We start from the raw sequence: 22,258 nt of genomic DNA, 5'->3' as shown, positions 1-22,258 counted from the left end.
GCAAAAGTCAAACCAAAAAGTATTTCATCTGAGATGTGAGTAACTCATGGACTCTTATCCAATTATAGCTTTCACTCCAGCTTCATACAAATCTTTTGGTCGATTTGAACATAGAAGTGTGTAGTTGTGCATGCCTCTCTCAGTAGCATTAACAGACAATTGAAAAGCAGGATACAGTTTTCTTATTTTTTTATGAAACTTTGGGAATTTAATCACTTTCCCAGCATGCAATTATTTCAGTAACCTTAATGGAAATTCCGTAAAAAAAAAAAAAAAAAAAAAAAAACAACCAGAAACAAATATCAACAACAAAAAAAACTGCATGAATATCGAATTCTGAGAATATAGATTTGTGTTTAAATCATTCTCTTTTCTGCATACACGCAAATCAACATAGTCAAGTATAAATTGAAAAGTAGTTTAGAGATTAGTTTGTTAGTAGCAAATTCACATGATGTACATCATGGATATTCACATGATGTACAGAATCAGGCAGCACTATAAAGTAAGAGCTTTCCAAGGTCTGTTAAACTAACAAATGTGATTTGCCTCCTCCTTGATTTGCTTTCTGAAGAATACAAGATCATAACTTAGCTTATTGGCTTCCTTGCTTACTGAAACTGAATTAGATGCTGGTTGCCAATTCTGCTACCTATGAATGGTCTGTCATGCAATCCACTTTTAAGATTTCAGGACTCAGGGCTGAGTACTCAGTAGTTGTGATTTTTCCTTACATCATTTTAAGGACAAGTATTACAATTCACTGCAGTCATGCATTTAAGGAACAGTTCATTCTAAACTTCAGGTAACTGTCTTCTGGAAGTTAATGTTACAAATTAATACTAAAAGACAATAAAATTTCATGTTTCATCATGATGTAATTTCATATAAGTCATTGTAAGTGCATTGTACGTGCCAGTGCTGAGCTCCAGAAAGACTGCTTCAGGCTGTGGCCAGTTGGACCTTTAAAACCTCCAAGAACAGACAGTCTACAGTGATTCTCAACTACCTGCTTTACTGTCTCGATGGAAGCGGTAAATATACATTCCAGAAATTAATAACAAATTACTTGCTATAATTTGAGTATTTTGATTTTTTTTTCCCCCTTAGGAAGTCAGACTCGTTCACTTTATTACACATACATGTTTGAAAACCATAACTTACAGTCATTTTGGTAACTCCAGTAAGCTGAAAACAATGATCACCAAAAAAAAAAAAAAAAAAAAAAAAAAAAAAAAAAAAACACCACAAAACAACAAACCAACAAATGTTAGTGATTACACATGGGTGACACTTTTGCAATCATTACACTGGCCATCATGCTGAACAATAATCTGTATGCATACTTACTATGTAGACACCTTATAAATAGCTAATGAATGATTAAATGAAATTGCTGTTTTCATAATGAATTAGTACAAGATCTGTTGTACATAATATTTGGATTATCTAAATGGTTTAACATACTCCATTTATAAGTATTTTGCAGCTGGCTGTTAGAGCACAGATTCATCATTTAAGTATTTTTAATTGTTTATGTCATTACAATATGCCAGAACTTGTTCAAAATTATATTTTAATTAATTTTAATCATCTGGGTCAAAGCACATGGTATTTCTGAAAAGAAAAAAAAAACAAAAAAAAAAGAAAGCTCTTTGGGTGGAACGGAACAGAGCAGAAGTGGAGGCTTGAGTTGCAGCACAACTGAACATAAATTGGATGAGTTGCTGCCTTTGGTCAAGACAAAATTTCTTTGCCCAGATCTCATTCTGGGAAGCTAAATATTTTTTCTAAATCTCTTGTGAAGCTGAGCCTGGTTACATCATTTACATTCTTCCCAAGTCTCCACTGTGTTATATTTGCCCAAGAGAGACTTGGACTATATACAAATTCTGTTCTGAATCTCCAGTAATTCTCCCACAAATTTCCAATGTTTATGGAGTTATAATCCATTCAGTGTTAAAGAACAACATTGCAAACACTTGAAAGGTAAAGAGGAAATATCAGCTGCTCCAAGGCCATTGTTTATCAATCTGAAGGATCCTTCCTTGTGTGATTTAGCCTCTAAAGATTTTAAAAACCTTGCACCAGACATCTCTCCTTTTTATTCCATGAAAAGGACATTCTGAAAGATGGTAATCAAAATACGTTTTCCATATTTCATGTTGAATCTGTGAGCAAAACGCATAATATCTATGTTCTGTTGCAATCAATCTGTCAAAATCTGCACAGAACACAAGGTGTTGTATACTCTGGAAGTGTAGGTCATTTGCTGTCAGAAGAAACAGATGAGGATAAGTGAAACAACACAGGTCTTATCAAGTGAGGTAGTATTTATGTCATACTGATAATTGACACTAATCAGAACTGTAAAAAAAAAAAAAAAAAAACAACTAGAGAAAAGGAAAAGAATAAACAATAAACTGTCTTTACTGACATCATACTAAAAATCTTCATGAAGAGCTCTGCAACTATCCAAAAAGTATCACTGGCAATCTAAGTCAGTCCCTGCATAAAGTGGTAGTTTATAGTCTATACAATTGGCAACACAGCAATTTCTAATGAAAATAAATGCATAGACAAATGGCAAATTTCCAGCTCTATGGACATCAACATGTATATAATACGTACAGTATTCCCTTTCAAGGTGCACTGAACCACAACAACTGATACAATTTCACACGTAAATTATCATCACTGGTTCTGCAACCATTATTAGTGAGACAAGTTTACTTCAGGTTGAGTTGAGCCTCCATGAATTTATACCTATCTCACTTGTTCTACAGTTTTGTCATATTTTGCCTGAAAATAAGCTAGAAGTACAGTGTCTTCGGTTCTTGCACCTCATTTCCCTTCACCAGATTTCCACACCAGTTACAGGATACTATTTATCTTACAGTCACCTTGCTACTTCTTAAATACAGACAAAAAAATGCACAACTATTCAGTGTGTAAGGCACCAAAGAAATTCCACAGTTCTAGCATTCAGTTTGATGCTATTGTACTCTTAACTTTTACCTGTTAAGCACTCTGCATTAGAACCATATATTTTTATCTGAACAGATTAGCATTTTTCTTGAACACTGGGGTGCTTCTTCATGAGAATTTAATGTTTTGCCTTGTTTCTTGCTCTCTGCTAGCTTGGCAAAATGTACCATGGCTCTTGGATATTTTTTCCTCAGTATTTGCATGTCTTGCTCCAGAGCTTCTCTTTATTATGAAGCTCCGATGCCATGGTTTCCTTGAACACTTTCACTTCATCCTGGCACTTAGCCTTGGTATTGCAGCATATTCATCTAAATTCTTTGGCTTGCTGACCATGTACATCTGCAACCATGTCTTCACATCTATGAAGTTTTCATCTAGGGCTCTGCTCTTTTTTTCCCTCCTCCATTGTAAATTTACCAGAATTAAGGTAGGGTCCAACATTATCTCAGACAATGACATAACAGTGCTCTTGAGTAACACAATGTACTCTATTTTTTTTCCTGAACTCTAATAATTTTCCCACATGAAATGGGCATAACCTAATTAATGACTGAAAATCAGCTCCTGACACATAACATTAATGCAGTGAGGTTTGCCCAGTTTGTTTTTCTTTTCTTATTCTGATGCATCAGAATCTCCTGGAAAGAGAAGTCTCATATGACTTTTGTTGCTCCTGGTTAGGTAGTCTGTTAGATTAGTCACTCTTGTACTGTTGTTAGTACTATTATTTTGTCTACTTGGAACATTTTAATTCTTTCAAATTAAATTATATGATGCTTTTCTATATATTCATGACATCAACCTTCAGATTTTTTAGTACACACAAGTCTAGGGTTTCTTAATAGTCAGTGTTAGCGCTTTCTTTTGGAAAAAAATGATCATGTAGAACTCAATTTCAATACATTAACTCTTCCTGGATCAGTGTCAAATTCACACTGATTGCTTGATGACAAGAATACGCTAACAAGGATTAATTTACCAGCCTTTTCCCAAAGTTGGCATTTCACTGAGCAATATATCAAAAAGCTAATACATAGGATATCCCAAAAGAACAGCAAACGGCTCTTAAGCACTGAAAATATTTTGTTTCATTAAATACTTTACATAGGCTTTCTCTGTTTGAAAAAACAGATACTGTAATTTTGAATGATACATGATAGATAAGACCCATTTTTTGTCAGCATGTCTCAACAGGCATCCATCAACATGTGCACAGTTTTACTGCTATAAAAAGTCTTACACATGAGTGCATGTGCTACATAATGTAAATATATTCTGCTTTCTTAACACTGAATTTAATTTTGTAGAGTAAAATTACTCTAAAATTAGATTTCTTCTTATAAATAGTTCTTTAAGAAACAGTGGCAGGTTTGGGGAGTAGTTGCTCCCCATCTCAGTGAACTATTTGCTGTTCTTTCAGCATCATGCTGGCCAATAAGATAAAACAATTTAATCAACACCCCCATCAAAAGCCATTCAACTTTTAAAACACACTCTTTGGTAACTGCTGAGGAAGAGAAGCATGGGGAAAAAAAAAAAAAAAAAAAAAAGAAAAAAAAAGAAAACAATGAACATTCTTATTAGACCCCTCATCCTGAACTGAAAGCAGCAGGGTTTTGAGATAATGGCAACATGCAGCTATTGACAACTTGTTAACCTTAACACTAGGCTCTGAGAGCCAAACTGTGCACTAGCTGGCATTTTTCCTAAGAAATAATAATAATAAAATAAAATAATTAAAAAAAAAAAAAAAAACACTTGCAAGCCTTTTTGAAGGAAAAAAGTCACAGGGTTTCAAATAATTTTTTTTCATATCTACTGCTTTCATAAAAAGAGATGTTGCTTTTAGGGCCCATACCCGCAGAAAAGAAGGAGTCAGTGGGAGACAAGCAGGTAGGAGATAGTGTATACAAGAGAACTAGAGTAATGTTTTCCAGTCACTTGGAGAAGTGATGGTCTAAGTGCAAATTCATGCTAAAATAACATTGTATATGTCTTAAATATCAGTGTTGCAGCTTGTTAGATTCAGTGTTCTTTATTTTTACACAGATAATGCCACTAGAAAACACAAGACTGTTACTCGTCTTTTACTAACAGTCTACATCACAAAATTGATTCTATATGAATGACAGTATTCCTTTACATTTTGTGATATTTCAGTCTTAAACCAGAAGAAACCTGATCTCCTTATTCTTGTCCTGATTTACATTCATCATCATACACTTCAAAATGCCGTGACTGAAGTCTACTTAAAAATTTTCTGCACATTGATATCTCAGCAATGAATTTTGCTGGGAATGCTTCATGAAGAAGTTTGCCCCAAACCTGTAAGCACTATGTTTAGTTCAGACCAAGGATATAGGTAATGTATAATAGTAAGACTTATGACAACAGCATGTCCATGCATAGACATAAGTAACATATGCATGCTTTTAGTACAAAAAGGAAAATGCACATACAGATCTTAAAAAAATCAAGTACTCAGTGGCAGGTAATCTTTATAAAAGTATTAAGAAGCATCAATCCTCTCATTATCGTGGTGATTTTGTTTTGAACTACTGAATATTCACAGAATGACAAAAAGCCCAGACTCACAGTCATGTATGGAACTAGTAAAATCATACCGGGAATGGCCACGTCAGCTGAAATACACACTATTCATAATGATGAGGCACTGAATACAGCAGTTTGTTATTCATATTATTTGCAAAGGGTGTGACCTATTCAAAAGCTGAATGAATTCAAAACTACTGTTATGTTCAACAGTTGCAGTTAGGACACAGTTCACGTTTTGCTGTTATCCAAGTTTTCATTACATATGTGTTCCATTGAAGAGTTACCCTAACAAAACAAAACTCATGCCAAAAATTCACCCAAACTACAAAGTGGCTTCTTCATGACAGTTCTAGAGCTTTCTGAAGAAGCAGGAGATGAGAGCTTCAATTAAACGTTCACAAGTCTTAGATGACCAATTTAAAAGTTTGAAGCAATAATATTTGATGAATTCAAAATTTGCAATTTTTTTTTTTATTAGCAACAAAATCTAAACTGTTCCCTTCACTGCATCTATAATACATCAGAAGAAAAGCAAGGATTAAACAAACCATTTCATCACAAATTATGAATTTTTACTAGTATGTTGCTGGTTCAGTCAAGCCTGAGTGAATAATCAAAGGTATGAAGTGCCTTGTGGAAAAGCAAGTCTTTTTGCAGTCCTATGCTGTCACTTTCTGATTACAAAAAAGTAACTCACCAGAGAATTGAACTGTTTTCATCGAATTTATTTAATCTACAGATCTTTTATTAATTCTTTTTTATTTAACTTAGAAAATCAAATTTTCAACATAAGGCCCTCCAAGATGATTAACTATGCAGGAAGGATCTTTTTTTTCCACTCTAATGTTTTTTCAAACTTAGAAATCAAGGCAATATTCTCAGGCTTCTTCCACAAACATTCCGATCCGTGCTGACTTACCTATAAGCTTCCCAAACGAAACAGTGAAACTGCATCTCATCTTGCTAACAAGACTTACTTTTAACCTTACTTTGTATTTCATTATATAATGCAGCAATACAGACCATTTAAAGATAAACACATTTTTGGTTTGTAAATCATCCTCAAGATTTCTGTTTCATAAGAAAAGTACAGATAGCTCACATTCATCTTCTCTTTAATGACTACTCCCAGTAGAATGTTTACAGCTTTTTTAACCTGTAAATCTGATGATTCTCTCAAGAGATTCATTAAAATCTTGAACTTGATTTTCTTCTCTTACAACAAACAATACTCCAGTAACACCTTCTAATAATGAACATTTTCCAAGAGAAATTGAAAATCTGTGATTTCCCCATGGTTATGCAGCTCATAAATATATTATCTATGATGGTAACTATACATATAAATTACACCATCTTGCCTAGCTGTGATTGCAATGAAGTATCTTTTCAAAAAAAAAATTATGCTGATTCAGACAAGGGAAGGATCAGAACAGCTGCGAGGGTTCTGAGTCTGTGGATAGTAACTTATATTTGCATAACACTATTTTCTTGTAGTTGCACCAATGCAACAACAAACAGAATCTGTTCATATACACATGCCTCATTCAGAGCATTTAATATGAAGTTGCTACAACTGAATACTTATAATATCTTTAGAGACAGTTTGGATTAGCATTAGAATAATGTCCAGTAGTTCACTTCATATCCAAAGCTGAACGTGTTCCTGATCAACAGTCAAGGAATAGCTTTTGCTGAATTACCACTAGTTCATACTGGCTCATCAGGGCATCTCTTTTATTAAGATTTGTCTTGTAAGATGGCCCATCCCTGAATATATGAAGGAAGGAAAGTAACTGGGAATTGTTCCCAGATGATGGCAAAAATAGAAAACCTAAATTATAAAGAATAATAGAAAACCAGTTCATCCCCTCCTCCACACAGAGGGAAAAAAAAAAAAAAAAAAAAAAAAAAAAACAGCAAAAATGATTTTCTGCTGAGATTAGTAATTATATTGACGTCTTTATATTCAGTACCATCCAGGTTGATCATCTTAAAGCAAGCCTAAGTCCCATGTCTAAAATACATGCTAACAAGCAGATAGTGAATGTTGCAGATTTTTTATTTTTATTTGTAAACAGAATATACTTCTTCTATGGAACGTTTGGCATATTTATGAAGTTCTAAGACATACTGTTCATTAGTGCTTCATTATTAAATTTCCTGTTGTTAGAAAAACAGTCCCACTGTAGGGTACTTCCTGGAAGTCAAGGAAACTTTGACTTAGCCTATTGGCCTTCCAAAGACTTTTCAATAAACCACCTGCTGTTATTGCCTACTTAAAATCCGGGGGGAGGGGGTTCCTCAAAATGTCAGTCTGAGACAATCTATGTTATAAATGCAATGCAGTCTTTTACACTCATTAAGACAAACAAATAATTAAGACACTTTCCTCAATGTAACAGGAAACAGTCCATCATTATGTAACAACTGTGTTTACTGACCAAGCAATTACAAATAAACTGCAGACAGCAGAGATCTATCACAGTATTTTATTAACACCTAAGTATTTTTAAAGGAAGAGAAAGGATTCTTGTTCAGAAAGCAGAAACAAAATGGATAATTAAGTGGTACAGCAAGAATCATAGATAGAAAACACTAAATGAGTGCATTCAGTGTCCTGCTGAGCTTTCAGTTAAAATTGGCTCAAATAAACACACGGATAATATAAACATAAACACATGGAAGTAAATTTTGAAGGTAGATTTCAGCTAGATTTAGCATATGCACTATTATGTCCCTTTTAGACATTTACCAAAAAAAAATGTACCAATGGTACCATGCGGTACAGACAGCACGGAAAATAAGTGGAAGTACCTGAAAGACAATCTAATCTAGTTTTAACAACCAAAAAAAAAAAAAAGCAGCTACTTCAGACTCAGCAACCTTCACCACTAGTTCTCAGTGCCCAGTTTTGGTTTGACTACATGAATTGACGAATAATTCCATGATGAAACAGAAAATAAAATGGAGGTTTTGAAAGAGTAAGGATTCTTTAAAAGGTAACTGCTTATACAGTCACATACCAAAGTATTGTTACACTGGAGTAAAAGAAAACAAAAAAGGACAAATTTAGAAAAGGCTATCTAACAAAATTCCTTCTCTTCCCTCAGGGATACCTATTCCATTTTTGAGGTTTTAGGAAAATGCTTGCAAAGTCTCTTTCAGTCTCCAAATACCATAATCCCAAAATGCCATATAGCACAGCGTATCTGTCTGCAGATCTGTCTTAAGACACGTAAATAACAGCCTACAACATTATCATACTCAGGGAAAAAATGGAAGGCTCTTTGCATAGTCAAAGATATCCTTAAATATATTATGAGCTAATAAGACCTAGAATCATAGGATGATTCAAGTCAGAAGGGACCTCTTAAGGCGACCTAGTCCGATCTCTCTCAAAGCTGAGTCAACCATGAAGTCTGTGCAGGTTCCTCAGGTTTTTAATCTATTCTGGTGCTGAAAACATCCCAGAACAGTGACCGCACATACCTCCCCAGACAACTTGTTCTGGTCTTTTTTCATACCTCATTGAACTCAGATCATTCATTCCATTACCGTCAGCGAGTACTATTTAGGAGCTTCAATACAGTGAAGTAATAATATTTAAGCAGAATGAGTACACTGAACTAAAGAGGTAGCTTCTAGGATGCTTTTCAACAGAAAATGGCAGGCCTTTGATGAGTTTAAAAATTCAGCTTTTGATAAGAATTTTGAAGAACTTTAGCTTCATTTACAGCGGTCTTATCTTACGTCTAGGGAAACTAATAAAATTTATTTCTATAAAAATATCGTCTCTTCTCAGCCTTATCTTATCATCCCTTCTCTTAGCATATTGTATGGATTGTATGGATAAATCCCTCTCCAGAAACCTAATTTTGTGCATTTTTGTAGTGAATGTGTCAACCTCCAGACACTCTTGTAGTAAAGAGCACTAAATCATCAACATGAAGCATCAGCAGAATACTCTTCACAAATACAAACAAAATTACACTCCATCTAATGTGTCCACTCCAGAAAACCCTCAGAAAAATACAGATTAATGGGTTTGTCTTACAGCTGTGAATGTCAACTAACTTAGGTCTTGTAAGACTAAGGGAAAAGAATCAATCTCAAGTTTTCTTGCCCTCAGCTCAGATGTTTAAAGCTGAAGCTTCTGCTCTTCTACTTTTTTTTTTTTTTTTTACAGAAGAATAAAATCACACAGCAAGTCTTCCTCAGAAATCAAAATAAAACTAAAAGGTGTTTCACGGATCAAAAGCAGTACTTTAAACTGTATTTAGAACAGCACTCTAGAAAGGCAGTGAACAGATGACTTGCTGAAGTGTGAGCTTGTCTTTAACCTAAGTTCAAGGAGGCCTCCAAAATTACATCAGATAGCACACACTGAGACAGGAATAGCAAACAATGTTAAGATCCAAGTTCAAGAACAGAAATAACAGCTCTCTCCTGTTCACTAGCAGGTTCCTCTTCCTGTCCCTCATTTCTTCACTACTCCTTGAACAATGAGATCCACAGGATATAGCAAGCTACTGGATTTGAGCAAAAAAACAATCAAGACAAAGGGAAAAAGTATGTCTTACATGGAAGAGTTAGTGGCTTTCTCATGGAATCAGAAAAATTCAGGTTGGAAGACTTGTCTGGAGATACAGTCTAGCCAAACCTGCTCAAAGTTTCTAAGTTACATTAAGCTGCTTAGTGGCCTAGTCTAGTTTCATTAGGTCTGAATTTTTCCAATAGTTCTTCTTAATATTATTATTTATTTTTAGAATGCAAAAACAAAGGATAAAGCACTTCAATACTTCTTTTGGTTTACTACCAACATTACCTTCTCTTTGAGCTTCAAATAATTCACACCTAACCCAGGATGAATTTTATTGCTAAGAAACAGTTGAAAACACTGCTCTAGATTCAGGAAAATAGAAAACTGATCTAGTGCAAATTAGCATGCATAACCCAGCCTGAAATCACACTGGCATCAAGGACAGAATGCAACTCTTCAATTTGAAAGAAGAACTCAATAAAACTAGGGCTCCCATCATAAAGCTGAGTAACATCTCTATAATCTGAGAAAGAAACTAGCTGTTGCCAACACAGAAATGACTTGACATGTTTCTCCCCCCAAAATAGTTACAGCTGAGGTTGTAAGAACTACAAGAGCCAAAGCTCTGTTTATTAAAAGAAAGAGGAGAAAATGACAACTATGGTCTGCAAGATGATGCCATCCTTAACCCCTTCTTACAGATCAAAAAATATTCTATTAAAATTTATAATTGTCTCAGCAATCAAACAAAGAAATATCTAAGCATGTCTAATAAGTGTTCGGCTCTTCAGCAGGTACTTTACTACAACAGTAACTTTCTGATGCCATTTGCAAAAGCATCTGAAATTTTGACTTCACTATTCATTAGAGGCTTCTTACACTTTGCCTTACAAATTCAGACAAATTTGTAAGGTCATGGCAATACATATTCCTTATATATACATGTAACCACATGGACAGCATTTAAAGAGATGTTCAGATACAATTATCAGTTTAACCACTGAAGTGTCCTAAACTGTTCAGAAAGTAGTTTCTGTTCATGTTTGATACGTCCATCAACCACTACCTTGCAGTTTGGTCAGTAGCAATGACTTTTATTACAGCAATGACTAAATAAAGACATAGATCCAATTCTCTGATGTGACTGAATTTCTAGAATTTAGTTAATCTCACAACAGCTTCATCTAAATCACTTACTCTAAACTTTTTTTCAACGATTTCTTTAAAGCTTTTTTAGTGTTTATAATACAATAAAACTTACTGTACCTGCCAAAATGAATTACACATAAGGAACTGAGACTGTAAATGTTTTTTTTTTTTTTTTCAGACTGATGTTGCACTATTTTTGATTCAGCCATGAATTTTAAATATTTATTTTTGTTAAGTATAGTGCAATGAAAATACCACCTTAATATATTAAGGAGACTTGTAACAAAACCCAGCATTTTTAATCTTTTGTTAGACTTAACAGGAAAGCATTCTATTTGTTTATATTTTCACAGTGACATTAAACAACAATAAACAAAACCTGAAACTTGCTTTAAGTTAGCAAGAGAAAAAAGTACCTATAGCAAGCAGTTACTGAACAAATTGTGTAATACCTTACAAGAAAATAAGCAGTCCCACATAGCATTAATATGTTGTTAATAAAGGTTTATTGGCAATTTTAAAATAACCTACATTGTGATTCAGAAGAACACTACTCAAACACAAAATGGGAACCAAATTCAATTCATTTTGTCATAAACTTCTTAGTGAATTTGAGCTGCGTAACGCAATACAGTCACAAAAGCACCGTCTTATTGCAACAAGTTTACAAGCACGTTTACCTTTTTCTCCAACTTAAGACAATAAAAATGATTTCAGGTTTAGTCCACCCTATATAGACTATAATAAATAAGAACTATTTGAGCTATTGTAAATTTATATGCATTTAGTGCAAAGTAAAAGAACTGACAGAAGTCAACCCCTCCTCCTCTGTTTTAACTTCTGTTTATTGTCTCAGTTAGACAAACTGGATTTTAAAGTTCTGACAAGCAAAAAGTAAAAGTGATCTCTTTTTGATTGAAACACATGCTTAGAGCAATCATCTTTTCCAGTGCTGGATGTTCAGCTTAGTAACAGTGAATCAGGGTGAATCTTCTGCTATCACACCTCTTTCCATCACTCATGGAGATGTTAAGAGAAGCAATGCACACAAAGAAACTAAACTGAATCCAACCACATTTCAAACAATGGTCAAATACAAATACACTTCCATGTCCAAAACTGTGAAATAAATTGCCTAATGGATGGAAGCAGGAGAAAGAAGGTACAAAACTGTTTAGAACTGTTCCCGTTTAGGTACAATCACCTCAGGTACTCTGTAAACTTGATTCTGAAGGCTGTGTTCAAGTTTAACACAACTTTAAAGGCTGTTCAATGCTTGAACTCTGTTTGGTGAGCCATGAAATACAGAATGTGAGAAGTAATAGGTCCCAATCTAACAAATCATGATGCCGTATAGTCTTAATAAAAGAGATACATTTCTATCGCAGTTTTTCTAATTCTTCTGCTCCTTCTTCTCCTCTTTTCTGTTGAAGTATTTTAAACCTACTTGAATAGAACAGAAAGAGTCAAAAGGACAATCATCCACTTTACATGTTTATTCTGTGCAACTTCGGTGAAGATTGCAAAGGTTTACCTTATGTGCATAGTTTGCTTTTAGTTTTTGAGTAGAATTATTGCACTTGAGTTACACCATATTTTAAATACCTGATGCTGACTAGTTTTAATAACCTTAATACTGAAGAAATGTAAGAAAACATGAGTGAGGTGCAAGTTGTTAGTATAACTAGTCTTCAACAAAAATGGCAATTAAAAAAAATCTTTGAAATAAACAAGCTTTAGATTGTTTAAGAGGCAAATTCACTTTGAAAATAGGACTTTGTGTATCCAAACTGTGAAAATCCTTTTGAAAAATAGACCTGCCTCAGTTGCATTATAAAACTCATTAATTTCCTGATTCTCAACTTCCACTAAGAAAGTTAACTCAAAGATACATTGTTCTCAAACAACGTAGAGAAACTAAGATTCTTTCTTTACCATTAATGAGTATGAACTCTTTATTATCTTACAGTCATTTCCTCATTGTTTTTAAAAAAGAGTTTGAGATTATTTGTAAATATAATAATAATATAAAAGCTTTCACCAACATATTAAATTAATACTTTTACAATATTATGCTCAAATAAACAAGTCAGTCATGTTAAAGTAGTGAAAAGGAGTGGACATCACATAAATTTATTTTCTTTTCAGAAAGCAAGAATTTTTAAACTCTTTCATTAAAACATTCAAAAGCAAACAACACCCAAACTCTTTTGAGAATCATTTGTATTTAGTCACCAAGAAAATCTCTTCCTTGAGCACACAGGGTTCAGATTGTTCAGTGATGCTCATATGTCTCAGTACTGACACAGAAGTACAGATGGAAGATATTACTGGTTTATTTCTCATCATAAGACCATGGATGCTTGACACATCATAACCTCACTCCCCAGTTAAGAAAACAACAGTTTCTGACTACACACTAGCAACACATTTCTTTGACAAAGACTATTAATGTCTTTTCTTTCTGACTCACATGCACTTGCTTGAAGTGGTCTTTTTTTTTTTCCCCCAATATGCCAAACATCGTTTGGAGGTTATTTTCTTCTTAGTTGAAACACTTTGAGTTATAAACTCATTCAAACATACTTTGTGTTATGCTTTAAGTGTACCTTCAGAGCAGTTCTTTAAAATGTTTTTCTTTAATATGTAGCTAAAGCTAAACTCTTAAAACTGATAGGCCATGATTCTGTAGCCTTTTTAGAGGTATTTTAAAGACAAGTTCTGTTAAGAAAGCATGGTTTAGTGTTCTCCTAGACATATTGTCTTTTCAAAGGGCATATATATATATGAAGAATGTGAGAATTACCTAACAGCATGCAAATACCAAGAATGTTATATATAGTTCTGTTCTGAAGTCATCAGTACTCTAGATTATATACAAGTTTTACACTCATTTTCCACTACCTAAAGACTCCTCTGATTTAACTAATAATTGTTCAACTGCACATGATTTTTTCCTCCTCAAGTTTACAATAGAAACACAGAAGATAAAGCAGCAATATCTGATACTTCAACTTCTGTTTGGCCAGAGGAAAAGGCCATTCTCAGTTGGCTTTTTAAATTATTAAAAACTAACTAGAACACAAACTGTTTGGTTTACTTTTTCTCCAGTTTTTTTTTTTTAAAGTCATGAAATTACACATCTCCTGAACATTAATTTTAAAAATGAATTATTATTAGAAAAAGAATTATCGTTTTTATGTAATAATTCCTTTTTAATGATAATACTTCTGCATATATACAAGCACTTAACTAATGTCCTGTAGCAGAATTCAGATAACAGAAAACTAACTTGAAGCCCTTAGTAGATGTCCATTCACTCTGGTAAAGTCTCACTTGCAAGCAAGGCAGAAAGATGGACAGAAAATGAGTTTTATGCACTTCATTCCCAATTTTCATCCCCAGAATTATTACTTTGCTGTTGTAAATTAAGATCTGGAACATAAGGTACATTGCAACATACATCTTCTAAGGGTCAATTAAATGAGTGACAAAATAAAGCCGTTACTCCCTTTAATGGTAGCTTTAGTTTCATGACTTACACCTTGTTTACATTTACAAATTACTTGCAGCAGCTATAATTTGAACAAGCTGCTACAGCAAGCTTTAGGTTCCAAATTATTTGAGTCCAGAACTATATACGCATGTTGCAGTTCCTATTACATCATGATTTAATGGTGAAGTTCCTCTGCATTTTTTCTACTAAGATTTAGGGAATGTGATGACACACGCTTCCCCTATTTAACATTGACAACTGTAATACTTTTGTCGTAAACATCATAAGTGTCTGATTAACACCTCCTTCCCATTTGTGATTCCAGCATTCCCCATGACACATGCTTCTTATCAAAGCTACCCTCCCCTGCAGGAAGAAAAAAACAACCAACCCTACCACATACCAAAGTAAAACCAGCTATTAAAGCAACCTGTAAGCCTGTCAGGACACATGGTTTCATAATTGTTTGTCAAGAGACAGGAAGAAACGTATTTATATAATTATAGAAGTAATTACAAATCGTGCACAATTGACTAAACAAGAGTTTAAACTATGACTTCCACTAGCAGACATAAAACTCATTTCCTTCTCAAAGTCAGGAAGCCTCCTTTCTTAGGAGGAATATCAAAAGAGATTACCATCTAATGAAATCTACTACAGACTAAGAGGTAGGCAGGTGCCTTTGTTTATTTATTTATTTTGGTATCTTAAGTTTTTCCCTACCCTGCATTTTAATGGAACCTGTATTTGTGTCATCCCCCAAATAATTTCCGTTTTTGTTCTGGTGGGCAACTATGCATGTTATGTGCCAGGAACTAATGCTGGAAACAAGACTGTGTAGCTTTCCAGGTATCATGATCATAGACCCAGCAGATCATAGCTTTCCATACGTACACCTGTTAATTTAACAAGCTAGCATAGAGCAGAAACTATGATGGTGTAAGTAGCTGGTTAAATGAAATACTCTGTGCCTAAAGCATTGCAAAGTTCTACATGGATTTTTTTCTATTTAGTATGTATTTCCTGCTACTTTGGTAAAGCTCATGCAATTACTAATTAGATTCTTGCAAAAATAATAAACCTATGTCCTTAAGGATGCAACATAAACACTGCAAACTACATCACCAGTGACATCTTATTTCTAGACCAGTTCAGAGGAAGAAAATCATTCCCTAAACAGCCATGTCAAATCAAAGCAGTATTCAACACAAAACATTCCCCTGGCAGGTAAACGAAGCAGGCTAAGTTTCTTAGCAGAGCTCAAGTTTCTTAGCTGTATTTAACCCCAGAGTGATGGGTTTTAAATTCAATGGCCCACCTCCGCTTACATTTTCACTACTGAAATCCGAAGTCTGCAATAATCTCAATGTTTATTTGTCTCTCTGAGAACATATTTAGCTCTCTGCTGATCAGGTTAGTTAGGTCCACTTGCAATGAAATAATCCTTGTGGAGTATGTCATAACTTACACGAAGGAAAATAGCAGTAATTTAAAAAGAACTTCTCATGAAAAGTACTTGCTGCTTAACAGCTGAAGATCTGCCATCCTTGCAAGCAGAACTCCTATACAGCAATACCTTCGATACCATATTAACATGTTTAACTTCTGAGCAAGTGGCAGAAGTTAAAGTATGTTATGTTTTGTAATGTAAGAAGCAATTATTCAAGGCACTGTTCCAACAGAAATGTTTTCACAGACTGCAAGAAGCTTTGACTCAGATTCTGTTGGATCAAGAAGACTAAGTCTTACGTTATCTAAGGGAGAAATTTATTTTCTAAGTGTACCTGAAACATAGCAATATTCAACAGGATATTAGAAGCAATGATACAGGCAGGACTTCAAATAAAAAGAATGTTTAATTATGACACAACTTCAGAAAACCCTTTATAGTTTCTTATTTACTGTCAAAACTACCATGATTTGATTGTATCTACAGACTACATTCCATGCTCTTTTAGAGCTATATTATGTTTTTTATATTAATTTTTACTGGACTTCCATTAAACTTCCCCTGCAAGTGGGGTAAGTTCTTCCTTTCCATTCAGATCTGAAATCTTACTGCACAATTAGAGAAAAATAGTATTTGTTGTCTCGATTTAGACAAGAGTTTTGTTCTAAAAAGTTTTTTAAAAATTAATATTATAATCATTCACTTCTGCCAGACAAAATAAATGATATTATTGTCACTCAAAATGTATTTTCCACGTATTTGACTATTGCTCACAATACAACACCTGAAAGACAATTTTAAGGATAGTTTATACTCTTCTTACAGGAGCTTTTTTTTTAAAAAAAAAAAAAACATTCAAAGCTATAGGAGCTTTTATGCTTCCTGGCAAGTCACTCCACTAATTCAGAGACTGTAATTGAAAAAGACTGTCTTCTAAACCTATTTTCCTTATTTTACCATTGGATAATGAGAATGGGAGTCCCCCCACAGATCTTAAGGGATAATCAAATTCCCATTTCCACCCTAAATTTCCTGCTTCATATTACTTGCCTTTATATATGCAGGGAGCAGGAATTTTCAGAAGTGGCAAGAAAGATACAGTCACCACTACTTCACCACGCTGAAAACAAACAACTGCTATAAATTCCCTCTTACTGATGTCACTGCAGAAAGTGGTAACTGGGACAGCAGACTATTAATCTCCCTTATCAATTTTTAAGTGATAAAAGTCTTTCATTCAAACAACACCATTTATTCCATCCACTCCAAAATACTTGGACTACAGCAAGCTGTATCTGGAACCTGCCCACTGAACACTGGTACTACGCAGAACACAGGACTATAACACTGAATCCATGTGTATTTTCAGCCTGTCACTTCTAACCCAAAATACACATGAAGAGGTTATAAGCATTCACCTACTTTGTCTGCAGAGATGAAGCAACTAGTTCACTGCTGGAAGACGACCAACTGAGACAGGCACTTGTAAAAGATTCTGGGATGCTCTGGAAGAAAGGGGGCTCCATGTAAGTGTAAGCTGACCATTTGTACCACTTCCTGCACATGTGATGGAAGGGCATGATTTCTGCAGTGGTGTTCTCAGGTGAACCACCTGGTAAGCATACTTTAGCACCAGCATCCCCCAAATCCTTTTATTACCTGTGTCAGACAATCAATGTTAATCAAAACCATCTTGTCCTTTTTAGCTTATTGAAAGCGTAACTTGACAGGTCAAGACAAGGGGTTTGGAGTTGTGTTTTGTTCCAACTACTCAGAAGAAGTAACTGGAATAATGCCAAAGACATCAGTTCTAACACAACCTCAGACTGAACCAGTAAATTGAGATCTAACTAATTCCTGTTTTGAGCCAGTGCTGTTCTACTTGGAAAACCCTGTTGCCTGCTTAGTGATCATAGACCCCTTTAAAATCCAGGTATGAACACCCACCTTGTTCTAAAGGGTTTCTAGATCTGAAAGGAATTTTTTTTTTCCCTTTTCATCTCTACCTTTTTCAGGCAGGGCATTACTTTCTACTAAGCTTTCTATAAATTCAACTTAATTGTGCTACATTAGCAAATGCCAATTGTTATACTTCATAGCTTCGTATATCTACTTTTTTTTTTTTTTTTTTTTTTTTACACTATATGAATGTGTTTAACTTGAGCTTAGAGCCTGTCTTTAAAAGTTAAATTACTAAACAAATGGGTGTTTTAATGGAAAGACCGACATAATTCTTAACTATGGGAGCATGAATGGCTCCAGTATAAGATTACACAAGTCCACGTAGAATACAAATGCAATACAGGACCACAGGTTCAGATCTTTGATCTCCTTTTTTGCAGAGGCTGTGATGTATAAAGCCAATTCCACTGAGCAGACAGTACTACACTGAATATAAATTATCCTTTAACTATAGCAAGGCTCACACTTGAAGAAACGCTGCAAGGATGAACAATGCAGCCATGAAGCAGTAAAGAGTTCTATAAAAATATACAGATCCAGATCTGCATGGATAACCACACTTCTCAAAAGATATTTTTTCCTCAGCTGTTACTTGGTAAAAATTAGAGTCACATCTGGAACATTCATACAGAAGTAAAATTAATCAATGACTTAATGAATTATTCCCATTAAGAAATGAGCTAGGAATACTTGCTTTATTTTCCAGATTAAGCATCATTCCCCTCAGCAGCCTAACAGTTGGTCTTGAAATGTAGATACCACCAGTCTCACCTGAACATGGCTTGATATTTAAGCACATCTTCTCCACGTATCTCTTTGGAAGAAGATCCTATTGCCTATTGAGCTAACACAAAGCTCCCTGGAGTATATCCATGAACATTCTAAACCCATGTCTTACATACCATTCACAAGAAGTCTCCTTTTGAAAAAAAAAAATGCTTAAGAGGAATTCAATACACTTAAGCTGCTTTTCTTATTTCATTATTTTAAATAAATAAATTCACACTTTTTTTTTTTTTTTTACGCTAAATACACAGCACAAGAGACATTCAACAGTGGAGATACTAGCTCTGGTTTTGCAGACAACTCAAACAGGAAAACAAATTACTTGTTAAAACCTCAGATATTTTGCTTTGTTCTACATAATTTTATCATTAACCAGCTCTTCTGCAGTTACAGAGATACTGAGTATCCCTACAGTATCCTTATCTCTTTTGTTTATTTAAGTTATAATTTAGGTGGTTCTAAGAATTGGTTCTTTCCCAGTCCATGATGTTTATTTGTGCAACAACTTTCTTTGTGTGCGTGAAAATAGCAGTAAATAAATAAGCAACTTATCTCTTATCTCCTTTGACCTATGCAACCTGACAGATCAACACTACTTCCACCGCTGAAAAGAGAAAAGTCAAGATTTATCTTTGGCTTAATCTTTCTGTTCTCTTTGGGTTTCCTTGGTTTCCTTTCAATAAGGCTTGAAGAAGGTGCTCTTTGTGGCTCAGTTTTCTACGCCAGAATAAAATTCAGCAAAAAAGAAGGCAAGGGTAAGTTGATATTATCTACTGTCCTCAGCTCTGCTTTGGTTCAGTAAACTTGAACATCTTCTCCCCTCCTTTGCCAATTGAGATAAGCAGCAACAATTACTCAAAATGCATTATCAACTCAAGCTCAGAAAGACAAGATCAGACGAGTCAAGTCCCTCTCTCTCAAGCTTACAGTTTCTTTTAATATCCGAAGGGGCAAATAAGTCCCTGTTTGCCTCCTGTCAGATAACTTGGAGCTACTTCTTAAAGGCAACTATGTCAAGGTTGCAAAAAGGAAAATGAGATAAATCCTCTGCTTTCCAGATCGCCTACAAGGTTTCTGCTCATAACCAGCAGGCTGTAGGCTTCGTGCCATTATGTCAGAAGTCATAAATGAAGCATCCTTCCCCAAATGCTAAGTAATATTTTATCCTTGCCTTTCTGTGTTCTCCTCTTCCCTTGCCTTTCTGTGGTCTCCATAGCTGAAACCAAGTATTCATTGGACATCACTGCAGTGCCTCTCTAACCAATTCTAACTGCATCCGGAGCTCGAGTAAATTAAAATATTTCAGCTTGATCTGTGTTTTATCCCATTCCAGTACTTCATATATACAGCAACTTTAAGCTTACAGATATCTCTCCATGGTTTAAGAAAATCCTTCAATCAAAGAACTTCATTTACAATCCAGCATAGTTTCTGCTCTCCCGTCTCCCCACAGCAGATAGGCATTTTGATGCAATCCTCATTTAATGCAATCTCCATTACAGGATTATGATCACATCAATAAAATACTCCATATGGGTTTTTTTTCTTCTCTTTCTCCTTTTCCCCATCTCCCTCACTCATTAACACCAGACACTCTATCTGGGGGGAAAATAAAAAAAAAAAATAAGAATAAAAATTAAAATTAAAAAAATAATCGTAAAAAAATCCGACACCCCAGCAAATCAAACAGGACGCTGAGATGCTCTGGGGAGGCGGTGGGGGGAACACATCCAACAAAATGTAGCAGCCAGTGCCAGCCGCCCGTCAGAGGCAGACCGCGGGTCTCCCCGCTCCTGAGCCGTGCAAGTTGGCTCCCTGTCGTCGCTGCGAGCACAGACCATCAGCGTTATGGTAGCGGAGCAGCAATAAACACATCTTTGCGATCGCCTGTGCGCTCCATGTGCTTTCCAAGGGAGCAGACTTGCATTTCACTTGGTCGGCTCCGTGCCATTCACGCCTCTCCGGAGGCACCGCCGTTGCCCTGCTGAAGGGAGGGGGGAGGTTGGGGGGAGGGTGCCGGACAGAAGGTACAACACAAAAGGGTGCGAAAACCCCTCTGTCGCCCCTGCTTACCTTCAGTGCCGTGAGCGCCGAGGCCGTCCCTCCAGCCGGGCTGCTGCGGAGGCTGCCCCGCCGCACGGGCTGCTCGCTCCCCAGCGCGGCGGCTCCTGCTCGGCAGCGGCCGCAGGCGGCTCCCGCATAGGGAGCGAGGCCGAAAGGGGAAGGAGGAGGAGTGGGGGAAAAAAGGAAAAAATAAAAAACAATAAAAAAAAATTGGGGGTTCCTAACTTTTAGGTAAGCCTGAGTTTGTTTTATTTCTGTTGGGTTTTGCTGCCTATTGGCTTTCGCAGCCGGCGGGAGGCAGGGACGGCGGTGGCGGCCCCGCACGGGTCCGCAGGGGTCCCGCCGCCCGGCCAAGTTGCGCGGGGATGCTCGGCCCGGCCGCGCAGAGCGGCGGAGCCCCGAGGGCAGCGGGCAGCCGCCTCCCGCCCGCGGGGAAGCCGCCGGTGCCGCCGCCGGGCTCTCCCCTCCCTGCCGGGGCTGAGCTGCGGGCGCAGCGGCCCTGGAGGGCGCGGGCAGCGCTGCCAGCGGCGCCCCGAGCCCGCCCTGTCCCGGCGGCGGCGGCCGCTCCGGCTCCTCCGGCTCCGGCTGGGCTCTGCCGCGGCCGCCCGCGCCCCGCGCCGCCGCTACCGGCCGGCCCGCCCCGCCGCTGACATCACCGCCACGGGGCGGGGCGGCGCCGGGCCCGGCCGGGCGCCCCCTCCCGCAGGATCCCCCCGGAGCCGCCGCTCCGCCGCCTCGCCAGGGGGCGGCCCCTGCGGGGTTGGGGCCGGGGCGCCCCCCGCCACGGCCAGGCCGGGAGCCTCCGGCGGCCCTAGAGGCTCCGCGGGGCTCCGCTGCCCCCCGGGGCTGCCCTCGGCCGGGGGCTGCGTGGGGCAGAGCGGCCGGTGAGGAGCGGCCGTGAGGAAACCCGCTCCCAGGGAGAGCTCGGCGTCCGCGCTGGGTTTAGTGACTGGGGGATCCTGAGTTACTGGCAGCGCTTTGCCAGATGCCTGCAGTAGGCACTTCTTAGTGAACGCAGCAATTATTGGTAAATAGCGTTTTCGCTCTACTCTGCTCTTGGGTGAGGAGGCAGTTTTAGGCTCTGTTCTGGTGAACGAGACAACTTACACTCACCCTAAGAGCCTGATCTTTCGCATGTGTCCTTTAAAAATAGTTTGGAAATGCATGTGAAAGCCTTGATTTACCTTCTCCGCTATAGCAGGATGTAGGTAATGTCTCACTTTTATAGCTAAATATAGTTTAAACACCGCAATCTCTCTGAAAA

General features: G+C 36.9%; 1 protein-coding gene across 3 annotated transcripts in view; it reads right to left on the bottom strand.

The window, feature by feature from the left end:
* The window catches only part of PCDH11X (protocadherin 11 X-linked), a 472,078-nt gene extending 450,539 nt beyond the window's left edge, over positions 1–21,539 (bottom strand). For all 3 annotated transcript variants that reach the window (XM_082771004.1, XM_082771006.1, XM_082771007.1), the window contains exon 1: positions 21,004–21,539. The gene's annotated coding sequence lies outside the window, so the exon portion shown is untranslated. The remainder of the gene's footprint in view (positions 1–21,003) is intronic.
* Between the last annotated feature and the right edge of the window lie 719 nt (positions 21,540–22,258).

This window comes from Aythya marila (assembly GCF_965140915.1).
Source record: "Aythya marila genome assembly, chromosome: 13".
Taxonomy (NCBI): Eukaryota; Metazoa; Chordata; class Aves; order Anseriformes; family Anatidae; genus Aythya; species Aythya marila.
Note: the sequence above shows the minus strand (reverse complement) of the source record. Positions and strands in the feature narration are given on the sequence as shown.